Source organism: Talpa occidentalis, unplaced genomic scaffold (assembly GCF_014898055.3).
Source record: "Talpa occidentalis isolate TD23 unplaced genomic scaffold, MPIMG_talOcc4v2.1 talOcc4.12, whole genome shotgun sequence".
Classification (NCBI taxonomy): domain Eukaryota; kingdom Metazoa; phylum Chordata; class Mammalia; order Eulipotyphla; family Talpidae; genus Talpa; species Talpa occidentalis.
The window spans coordinates 76602419-76615039 of NW_023601212.1; positions in this window are offsets into that span (position 1 = coordinate 76602419).

Genomic DNA, 12621 nt, shown 5'->3' on the forward strand with positions numbered 1-12621 from the left:
CATCCACTGAAGGGTCACCCCAAAGTGGATTCTCTGGTCTTGCCTCCCTGGCTGGTGCCAGGTGGAGGAGAGATGCACTGTCAGCCAAAACTTCTTGACCCACCCACAAAATTTCAAGCAACATCAATGGTTGTTTTAGGTACTGGGGTTGAACTTATTTGTTCCTTCTGTGTCTCAGTGGTTCATCAGAAGAATGACATTTTTTTTCCACTCCCCTCCCTCCTTACTGGGCTCATAAAATTGTTGTGAGATCATATTGAGATAATATCTGTGAAAGTCATTTTGTATGTTAAGAATGCTTAGAAATGTGGGGCAGATGGTGGCTGAAAAATGTCATGTGCCCCAAAATGCTCTCTGGTTGTGAGGCAGGATGGTTGTTTTTATTATCACAGCTCCAGAAGATGCCCCATGATCCATCTCTCTGAGCACCACTAGATTATTAGGTGGGCAGCACTACACTGGGTGTCACTGAAGGGGTGGTGGCAGTTTTTGATCTTCTGAAGGTGAAATTGAGGTGGCATGCATTTTCAGCTGCATTCAGTAGCATGGATATATGCAGCTTGCTGTCATTTCTAAGTATATTTAAGTTCTAGTTAGCCTTCCTGGTGTAGGCATGGCTTCTAGGAATATTCTTAACCTCCATGGTACTGACTTAACTTGACATGAAGGTACAAGGTCAAAAGTCATATGATGATATGACTGAAGCCAATAGAAGTCCGAACCAGAACCAAGGAGGAAAATAAGAAGGCACAGATTTGAAATGTATAGAGCCACAACCTATGGAAAATTCCTCCAAGTGTCAGAGAAGTAAAATGTTCAGTAGAGGACTGCGTTCCATCCATGCTTAGGCAAAATGAAATTTCCTTCCTGTAAGATAAAATAAAACATCTTTTACCACTGTAACAGGATGTCTGTGTCACATTGACCAAGGAGGGTCATCAAGTCAAGAGTATTTAAGATTCATCCTTGAACAAGAGCACTTGAAATGTCCCTAAATCCTACAGCTATTATAGGAAATAACTTGATAAACATAGCATTACCATTAACAAGTTGAGATGCTCAAATAAACATTTCAAAAGTTTTAAAACAAATTTGGTTAATGTTGTTTGCAACTGAAAATGGTATTACAAAATTTTTATCATATGAAGAGGCAACCAAAGTTTATGTAGTCAAAACACAGGAGGTTAAACAAATATTATAGAGGGATTTCAGGTAGTTAAATAATAAAATTATCTGTTTTTTCCTATTTTTGTTATATTTGTCAGTTTTAAAAATTGCATTTTTGCTGTGAATTCCTTCTTCATTCCAAATGAATGTCCATTTTGTGCTAATCTGGTGTTTATAATTTTATTTTGTTTGTCTTAAAGGCCTCCCAAATTGTATAAACTATAGGATTCACAAGATCTACATCTGCCCTGGCTGGGTTTCAGAGAAATTCAAACTCAAATGTGGCCCTATCTGATGAAAGAAATTATCTTGGAGGGGAGATGACTCAAGTTCACCCAAGACCACCCAGGAGAATGAGACAAGGACCTCAAGAGAGTGGCTAACTGATTGCTCTAAGGGTTCTCTGGCATCTCTGGGGATACCTTCCCCAACATCTCCACTCTCCAGTTTTCCCTTCCTGTATTCACAATTCTCTTCCTTAAAGGAATTTTCCTTAAAAGAACAACAAACAAGCAAAAATCTACCCTGTGCTATACAAAGCATATGCTCAGAATGGAGCCCCCAGGTCACTTTTACATCGTTTACTTGGCTGGAATGTCCTTTCCCTAAGTGAGTTTCCAGACATGTCTTAGAGGAGGCGTTAAATCTCAGACTAAGGTCTGGGGCTCCCTCACTCACTAGTTTACCTGACCTTGGCTATGTCATTTGACCTTTCTGAAACTGGAGACAACCCCCCTGCACCCGGGGCATGCAGCCCCTGATTCAGGGCTGCAGGGAGGAGTACGTGGCCCCACTGAGTCAGCTCCAAAATTGTGGCTCCCTCCAGCTGCAGGCTGTAGAGAGGTCTGTGGGAATGATCTGTTGCAAGCTATGAGCTGATTGGTGCTATGTTTCAATCAGCCATAGGATAGAAAGTGGTCTAATCAGACTTGTAGTCGGGGGTTCTTGGAAGAGGACATGAGGCAGGGCAGGAGCCAGCTTGGGACTCTCAGACTCGGACTCTCTTGCTCTGTTCCTGGCTTCCAAAGAAAAGAAGGAAGAAGCATCATCCAGCAGCTGACCTCTGAAAGAAGAGAAGCCAAAAAGCTTTGCAGAGGAGCCACAGAACTTCACAGAGCCCAGGCCTGCCACACCTGCCTCTGGCCTGCCTCTGACATTGCCAAAGGAGCACCAAAGAACACTGGCCTGCTGCTAGCTGACGTGACAGGACAGGGCCATCTTGGATGAGCAGCCTTATATTTAGGACTTTTGGACGCTGTGGACACAATCTGGGGTGAGACAGCTGGTCACTTGTGGCCTTAGAAACTGTTTTCCTTGTTTGTTCAATAAACCCCATTGTTGTTTCTGAACCTGAGTGGTCTTGCAGTTGTGCACACACCTGTGTCCTTCTGAGGCTATAGCCCTTCTGAAGCCCCTCCTACAGCCTTCTTTCATTTCTTCACCTTTACAGGAGGAATTAAAATGCCAACTCAAGGCACTAAATGAGCTGATGTATGCAAAACATTTAGCAACTTCAAAGTTCTGAACAAATGTTAAGTATCATTACTACCTGGCTTCAAACCTTACTCTCCATACTACTTCTCTGATTTCCATGTACTTCACTTGCAGTTTTATTATTGTTGTCATTTACTAATTCATCCATCCTTTCATTCCATAAATATTAAGAAGCTCCTCTCTGTGCCAGATATAAGCTCTCTCCTTACTTTGTTAACAAACTGGGCAGAGGCCTCTTCATCTTATTTGTGTCTCCTGGATCACTTAGCTCATTACCTGGTACTTGGTAATGGGTGTTTTTCTGGGGTGACATATGAGCTGTACCTTGAAGATTGGAGAGGATTTAGATCTGGGTGGGGGTGGATATTCCTGGGACCCAGAGTATAAGCCCCACTTGCTCCAAGGCAGGGGTTCCACCTCAGAGATTAGAATCATTCGAGGGAACTTTTAAAGAAATAGGGATGCCTGAGCTGTTCCCAAGCAGTCCCATTATTAATTGGCTTGGAAAGAGTAAGGCCTGGGCATTGAGCTATATATTTTTTAAGCCCTAAGGTGATTCCAATGTGCAGCTGTGTTTACTGACTACCTCTCCAAGGTTGCTCTATTGTTTGGGGATGTAGATACATTCCCAGCAGCGGCCTGTCATGACGATGACTCTGGAGTCCTCAGCCCTACTCAGCATCCTAGTGCCTGGATCTTGTGAGGTCAGTTACAGTTTTGGTGCAGTTGCCAGAGGGCAGCTCAGGTGTGCTGCCCTTGCTTTCTCATTTATTTATCCATCCGTTACTTCATTAGTTCACTGGAATGAAGAGATGAATCAGGAAAGGGCCAGTGCAAGGGCAGTGCAAGGGCTACACATTTTTCATTGTTTTTCATTTTTCTAGAAACTTCTGCTCAATACCACTCAAGAACTGAAAAACAAAAAACCCTGCGCCTCCCCCATAAGAACTAGAGAAATCTTCAGAGAGTCCCTCTTCCCGTTTCTTGATTCCCCCTAACCTCCCCTAGGTCTCTAATCGAATTCTTACACTTCATTTATGTGTTTTTAGTCAGCTCATCCTTGTGTTTTCTTTCTTTTCTTCCCTTGAACAGCTTCCCCTCCAGCTCCACCACCTGTGATTATGCCTCTGTGCAGACGTGCCAGAGCGGCATTTAATAACAGGGGCGCTCCCCTGACAGTGGCTTTGATGAAGGTGCTGGGGAAGGTTCTTTCAGGGGTGCCCTCGGTAGAGAAAGCCTCCCCTGGTATCACAATCCGAGGTGTTCCAGGCTCCACCTGTAATTATACCTTCTCAACCTCACCTATCCACCTCCCTTTCAGAGGAAAACTATAGTGGGTGACACTCACTTCCCTAGTGGGGGAGGTGCCGACGCCTTAAGCAGAGCAAGCTGGAGTTTGGGGTGGAAATTTCTTTATCTTCCCTGTGGGTGCTGTCAGTACTAAGAAAGAGTTCTGGCTGCGGTTGCAAATATCACTCACTGAGGAGGTAAAAACAACAAACTTTACCTCTGTAGGGGGCTTGTTTCCAAAAGAAATTATGCCTCCATTACTGGCCCCTTTAGACCATTAGTGATATGTTTGCATTTCCACAGAATGTTTACCTTTCCCTGTGGGGGAGCTAAGCCAGCCAGTGCTATGCACGTGTCAGTGACTGATCAAAGCTCGCATCTTTAGCTCAAGGAACAAAAGGTCAGATTTTGGAATTGAATTACAACTCACTGATTGGCTCTGCAGGTGCATCTGGTTTTCTTTCCCACTCCTTAAGTGTCAGTCTGTCTTGGGCTGGCCTCCCTGGGTGCTGGCAAATTCTAAGCAAGATGAGGAGAGCAAACCATCCCAGTAGTGCTGTTGCTCTGCATAGCTGAATGTTACTGTTGAGATCTTTGCCCAGAATCTTGTGAACTACATGCTACTTGCCTGTGCCTAGTTTTGGTGTAACTGTGCTATCTGCCTATTAGGTTGACATGAAGACTAGTTGAAATAATGCATGTAAACTTGCCAGTGTACAGCGGAGTGTTTGTATTTTAGGAGTTGTATAGTGGGAGTTGTTTTGTATTTTGGTGTTCTATCTATTCCAACCTCAAGTGGGGATCAAAGTCCTATCTGGATCATCTGTTTCCTCCCTAACTCATCCCCAATCCCCAAGGGAAGGAACCAATGAGGAAATACAGAGCCTTCTCAAATGTCCAGCACTGTGGGAAATGAATAGTTAGTGGGAGGACTCCCTGGTGCTTTATAATCCGTGATTCCACCTGCAACAGAAATCTTTCCAAGGCATTTCTAATGGGATCAGATTCTACCTTCAGCTTGATATTTCCAGGCCCAGAGATTCACTGCTTTCTGAGGATGGCTAAATGATTTGCAGACTTTAAAAAGTTCTTATTCATATTGGGCTCAAATCTATCTGCTTATAATCTTTTGACTTAATACATTGTGGTGGATGGGATTGCAACCATATTCATAAAATAGTTATTTCTCCCTTGACTACCTCGCATCAGTCTTCTGAGAGTTGATTGTGACCACACTGGTTTTGAAAGTGTTAAACAATTTAAAGGGTAGTCATTCACCTTTAGGGCAACACACCCCAAGTTTACTTCACTTTCAGCATGGTAGCTCTTCAGATGACTTCTGGGAATTTTCAAATATTCCAATTTTTAAAAAAAGATTTATTTATACAAGCACTGGGTACAGACAGAAGCACGGGAGGGTGAGAGAATTCACCAGAGCCAGAGAGGCAACAGAACAGGCAGACTGATGAAATACACTGCTGAGGGGAGCAGTGGGGCACGGCAGGAGAGGTCTGTCACTCCATGTGGGACCCTCGTCGGCACCTGGGGATCGAACTGGTGCTGCAGAAGCTGCGGGCAGCTTCAAAGCCCAGCGCTAAATTGCTGTACCACCAGGGGAGGCCCCCAAATATCCCACTGTAGAGAGACTAGTGTGAGGAACCCCCATGACTCATCACTGAGCTTCAAAAATTACTGGTGGTTTTTTTATGCTAATCTTGTCATGGGCCTTCTTGATCTTGCTTCTACCTGCCTTCCTCCTGGACATTTTCCAGATTTCTGGTGTCCCTTATGGGATGCAATGTGTCACAAGGATTGATGCTGTGATGATCTTGACTGATTGAGATGTTGTGTGGATAGACATTGTAGTGGCCCTGACTGATGGAGCGGTCATTCACTATGTCACCTGTGAAGGCTGTAAAGTGGCCAACACCATGCCATTCCTTTTTATCTGGAGAACTGGTCTCTCCTCTTTTACTTGCCTGGCATACAGTAGGCACTCAACCAATTCTTGTATTCTGGATGAATTTGTAGTGTGGTTATAAATTCTTGCCTTTTCAAGTTATTGATATTTCTGGAGAAATACCATTCAACACAAGCAGTCAGAAATAACAATTATTCACAATGCAAGCTAAAGAAAATCATACAGGGGAACACAAAAGTGCTGCTTTACCTAAGGAAAGTAATAAAAAATTAAAAAAAGAGCACTTTACCTTCTGATATAAATCTTTTGGAACTCCAGCTTAAAAGACCTGCTAGACAACTATCAAATAAGGAATTGGGCTATATCCTGTGGGGAGGAGTTGCTCACTGCTTGTGATGGAAGAGGTCAATTTCTCATCAGATTTTGGCAGTTGGCCATTGGGATATCTCAGCCCCATTGTGTCGGTACCTGCCTGACCCTCTTACCCCACCTCTTTTCTTTTCAGACAGATGGCCTTCCAGCACCTTCCAAGCACACTCTCACTTTAATCTTTCTTTCTATACAACAAAAGCCTCTCCACAGTTAAGGAGAGGCAGACATAGCTTCACATCCTGCATATTTCTTTCTTTCTTTCTTTCTTCCTGATCATCCACTGTGAATTACAAGGTACTAAGATTCTTCAGTGGGCATTGGGACAATAAAAAATGCTACCCCAGAGCAGAGAAGGGGGTTTTCTTTCTCTTCCTTCCCCCCTCACCTTTTCCCTCCCTTGCCTCGTTCTCTCCCCCTTTCTCTCCCAATATGTCTTTTCTTAAAGAGACTTTTGTAGCAAAATGAATCATTTAACATTTGTGAAAAAATAAGCAGTAAGGGGAACTGACACGAGGAAGGAGGCATTTGATGGGAGATTAGAAAGTGCACATCATTCCCTGGTTGGAGGATTACAGGATGGAAGTGCTCCCCTTATTGTGCTTCTTGGGGCTCCATTTGGGAACTACCTTTGTGCTGACATTCTACAATCTCAGTCTGCATCCATTAGGAGAATTACAGATGTGAAGAGGGGTCCAAGAGCCCCTGCTGCACATGCTCATGGGATCTAGCAGCAAAAGAGTAATTTGTCCCAATAAATGTCTTATTAACCAGTGAGGAGTTAAATAACCTGTAGGGCTTTCCTCGAGGTTTTTTTCCCTTGCTGCCCTATTACTGGGCTGTATTTTTTCCTGTTGCCTCAACTTCTTTGGGAATCAATAGCCAGCAATAATTTCCTCTGGCCAGTGTAACTCATACAGTGATGGGGTTGTGGCAAGTGGGCAGGCAATTCCCCAACAATGTTTCTTGGAGGCGCTTTCATTACCGAACCCCTCCCAGGGACTAATAGAACTGGATAATGTGACCCCAGAGCCTGGGATGTGGCAGCCTGTGTGCTGGTTAACAGGGAGCCAGAGATTATTCTCTTAGACTTGCAAAATTCTGGAATGACCACGGGGAGAGGAATCATACCAGGAAGTATGCATATTGCTTTATGGAACAAGAGAAGCTACTTCTAGTTTGTTTCAAATGCTCTGCGGGCATCTATCTTCTCTGTCATCTCAACATGGGGTATCAGGCATGGACATTGATGTCAGGCAGATCTCAGTCAAGTCCCAGCTCTGTCTCTTAGAGGCTATTGGACATGAGGGATATTGCCAGCTTCAAGAAGGCCAAGCTGAAGAATGAGAGATACAGGGACTGGGAGAGTCACCCCAGCGGCAGGGACTGCAGGGGTGGTCAGAAGAAGTGGGACCATCTCTAGTGGCTTCCCGGACAGCCTTGGCAGGTAGGCAGTGCATGGTAATGGGACACCTGGAAGAAAGGGGGGAGGTATTTTTACCCTGGGATATTTGGCATCAAGACTTCTTCTCAGTAAGACAAAGGCCAAGCCACAGAATAGGTTGGAGTTCAGGTTTAGGTCTTTACTGGAAGATGAGGCCTGGAGTATCACATAGATGTCAAGGAGCTGGAATAAAGCAGAAAACATGAAAAGGTAAGAATCCAGATAAATACTGGCTTGGGAGAACCAGGTGCTAGTCTAGGTTTAGAATGCTCTCAAAGAATGGGTCCAGAGAAGCCTAGGACATGGGAATCAAAGCTGAATATCAGGATGCTGGCCTGAAGGCATTCACCTCTCCTCTTGATCCAGTTCAGGTCTGAGATTGGCAGGAAGTTATCAAAATAGGGCTGCAGAAGTTGGGACTACACAGAGATAGGCAGAAATGAGGTAAAAAAACAAGTTGGGTAGGGAGCAACAGCGGGTGAAGCCCTGCCTCATCCACAGCTCTTTGATGCTCCTGGTTGAGGCCTCTGGTCTGAGCACAGAGCAGATTAGATGAAGGCAGGGACTAGGAAAGGTGAGCACCTGCATGTTCACTTAGAGAAAAGCCAATAGTCTACGTTACAGCACCGTTCATGGGAGAAGAGACCGCAAGAAACCATGGCGTGCTCTGAGTCCCTGAGCTACTAAGCAGCAAAGGCAGAAACAGACTCTGAACTCCCTGGGTTGGGCGCTTCTCCCCGTACACAGCCAGCTCTCCAAATAGGGGCAGGGCATGATTTATACTTGGCACTCATGCATGTGTGCATGTTTTATAAGAATCCTACAATCTTGGCTTCTCCTCATAGGGAAAATTCTATTTATTTGAACACCAGAGACTTTGACACTAGATTTGGTAAAGCTATTCATTTTTGCATATTGGGGATGGAGTCAGGCTGAGGTGGGAAAGAACTGGTAATAGAACTTACGGATTCCAAATGGAGATATGGGCCTTTTGTTTTCTCTTTTCATGTATAATTAGACATTTCTCCCTCGAAATATTTCTGTGATGAAAACCTCTCCAAAGAAGAAATCACTCATTGTCACTGTTGGTGGAATGAGATGTAAAAACAAATGGATCTGCAAACCAATATTTGCTGAGGAGCTGTTCTGAACCTGGGGGGAGGGAGGACACAGTGAACTCACTGATTGTGCTATCAGCGATTGTGCATGATTGGGTAGGTTTGGAGAGGAGCTCAGGCATCCAAATGTGGGTCTGATCACATCAGAGCGAGAACCACAAAGGTGACAATTTCACTTTTGGGGTTTGAGTACCCTGAAATGACCCCCAGCTCCATACTTGCAGAAATGTGCAGAGGCAGGAACTGGGAGCCAATCTCTTGTGAGATCTATGGTGGGTGCAGCGCAGGAGACACAAGTAGCCTTCCCAGAATTTTAATGATTTTCCATTGGCCTCTGTTTGGTTGTCTCATGAATAGTCTGGACTTTTGTCCCATTTTCTGGAGAAATGATATGATAGCACAGTGTTCATGAATTTGAAGCTCTGAAGGTTTCCTTTGATAATGTTAAAAGTCTATCCCCTAAGTCTTCCAGGTCCTCTCCTCACACATGCCACTTGCAGATTTTATTTCCAGGACAAGTCAGCAGCTCCTAGAACATGTGATTCACATCAGCTTGCTTCCTCTGATGGGGCTGTTTGGTCTGCAAACATGTCCTTCCTCTGTCTTATTCTACCTGCTTGGCACAGAAGGGAAGAGATGGGGTAGACAATTTTGTTTGTGGTGATAGTGGAATATTTCCAGATGCTAAGTGTATAATCCTTTCAGTTCTGCTGTGTCTGCCAAGCAAGACCATACCTGTGTGCTGTAGAAGAGAACAGAGTAAAACAAAAGTGTAACAGGATACTGTTTGCATGCTGTGCTGGAGGAGAAATGAATACAGTGTCACTGGCATGCATGCCAGCCCACTTTCCCCTTTTATGTGGAATTTTTTTCCTTTTTTTTTTTTTAAAGATTTATTTATTTATTTATACAAGCACTGGGTACAGTCAGAAGCACAGGAGGATGAGAGAATTCACCAGAGCCAGAGTGGAGAGCAGAACAGGCAGACTGACGAAATACACTGCTGAGGGGAGCAGCGGGTATGGCAGAAGAGGTCTGCATGCCATATGGAAACCTCGCCGGCTGGCCAGGGATTGAACTGGCACTGCTGAGTCTGTGGGCAGTTTCGCAACCCAGCGCTTAATCGCTGCGCCACCAGGGAGGCCCTATGTGGAATTTTAAAGAATTGTGAATGGAAAGACCTTTGAAGTGAAGAGGTCACAATGATTTGATGGAATAGAAATTACCCATTAATGGTATGTTTCTCTTTCTAATTCAAGGAGATTCTTCTGAAAATTGTTGAATAGACTCATGCTGACCAGAGAAACTCATGTTGACCAGAGAGGCTATGGTGAGCAGTCACTCATAAGTGACAGGGGAAAATAACTTAGTGGTTCCTGCCTTCTCTGCTTTTACCATGTTGGTTATTTTGGGAAATGTTTCTCAACAATGGGAGGTGATAGGTTGTATGCAAAGATACATAGGGAAGAGTGGAAAAATGAGCACCTGAATGCTTGGGTGGTATTTCTGACCATGGACTGTTCTGGAACCCTGGGAGGTTGCTTATGTCCAGAACACTTGCAGTCCTTCTGAAAGAGGGTGACCACTACCTGCTGATGAGCTTCCCTGATCCTGGGCTCTGGTTCTCTAGAAGACCTCTGATGGTAGCCTGTTGCCAGGCTACCAGATCTCACTGCCACCTTCATGGACTGCGTGTCCTTTGCCCTGCGTGTCCTTTGCCCTGTTCTGTTTGGTCTCTGGGTCTTGATCAATTTCATTCCCAACATAAAAAGGCCTTGACTATACCAATATTCCAAAAATTGAGTTTATTTTGTTTCCTGCTACACCTCCCCTCTAATTCATTAATGCTTGAGCTGTATGATCTTCTAGCTACCTTCATGACTGTCACAGAACAGTCTGGGAATCTGCATTGCAGTTTTGGAACCTTGGGTATGTTGCTTAATTGCTCCCTGGGTAATTGCTTCCTTCCTAAAGAAGGAATAGAGAAAACCAAATCTTAAACTTTTGAAATTTGGTAGACCAAATAGTCAACAAATGTTTGATAAAGATGAACTACACTAAAATCTTGGTGTCTTTTTTTTTTAAAAAAAAAGATATAACAACACTATTTTTGCATAGAAGAACTGGGGTGTAGGCCAGAGGTCTGGGGGTGGTGAGAGGATTCACCAGAGACAGAGTGGGGAGCAGAGCAGGTGGATATACTAAAATACACTGCTGAAGGGGGCAGCAGGTGAGACAGGAGAGCTTAGCTGCACCATGTGCATCAGCAACCTGGCTGGGCATTGAACTCAGGCCATTGTGGAGATAGTGCTGGGACTTAACCCCTAGGCCACTAGAGAGGTCCACATCTTGGTGTCTTTATTCTGCCTGTTCTTTTTTTAAAATAGATTACACATTTTTTTTTAAAGATTTATTTATTTATACAAGAACTGGGGTACAGGCCAAATGTGCAGGAGGGTGAGAGGATTCACCAGATACAGAGTGGGAAACGGAACAGGCAAACTGACGAAATACACTGCTGAGGGGAGCAGCAGGTGAGATAGAAGAGGTCTGCTTTGCCATGTGGGTTTCTACCCGGCTGACCATGATCGAACATGTGCTGCAGAGGCTATGGACAGCTTCACAGTGTGGCACTCAACTGCCTGTTCCACCAGGGAGGCCCTATTCTGCCTGTGTTTGCTCTTTTTTCCAGAACTTATTTTACTTCACTTCTCAGATGGCAGATATCCTCAAAGTGCAACTCAAATTTGTGGTTCAGTTTGGAGAGCGCTTAGGATATTTCAGGAGTATTACAGAATGGAATCAGGCTTTTTTTTTTTTTTTTTTAGTTAAACAATTTTATTCAAACCTTTCACTTGTATTTATAATATCAGTCTTCTATGCCACACATCCACATTTTGAATCATTTAACAAACATTTTCACAGTTCATGATCACTTCTTTTCAAATCTTGAAAAATTATTTGATAATGAGTGTGACTCAAGGTGAGGGAATATCATGACCATTTCTGGGAAGTGGAAATTAAGCAAAATGGAATGTAAGATGAATGCATAAGTTCTTATGTAGGTAGTGAGCATAATAAATTTGGGGTTAACATACAACTGTACCAGCAAGTAAGAATATTTTCAGGATTTGGCGGGAAAGAGAGAAAGTAATGATGAAACCACTAGTGTTAAGTTCTTTGGGAGAATTATTACATATTTAACAAATTTGTTTGTGTTCATTTGTTGGTTTACTCAGCCTGTGTTCTCTCCCTCACTTTCCCCAAGGGAAAGAACAGCCATTGAGGGGAGTGGCAGCAACCCCCAGGCAATGGTCTGGCCAGGCTCAGAACACAGGTTTGTCATTCCAGTTCCCAGCAACACACTGTAGAAATCATCCCTGGAAGCATCCGCTTATATTTCAAACTCAGATAAATTCACCCTCTCAGATCTTAGCCTACACCTTTCGTGAAAATAAAACTGGCAACTTATAGTGCTTATCCCATTAGTATTCAATTATATTTCCCAGATAAACAGCTGGAGGCCATCTCTTCAGTGACTAATGTGTTTGATTTGACTTAATCACCACCACAAGGCACATCATTTACCAACATTTGCTGTAGCACAATTTGAACAAGTAGGGTGATTCACCCTGGGAGAGGAGAGAAAAAGAATGTAAAACATTGAAAGAAAAAGAGAGACAAAGGTGAGCATGGAATTTAAAAGGTATACATGCCTTTAAAAAATTTTTGTGAAGGATGGAGTCAGACTTTCAGTGATGAACATTTGTGGTATGTGGAGATGTTAATTTATAATGATGCACACCAGAAGCCTAGAT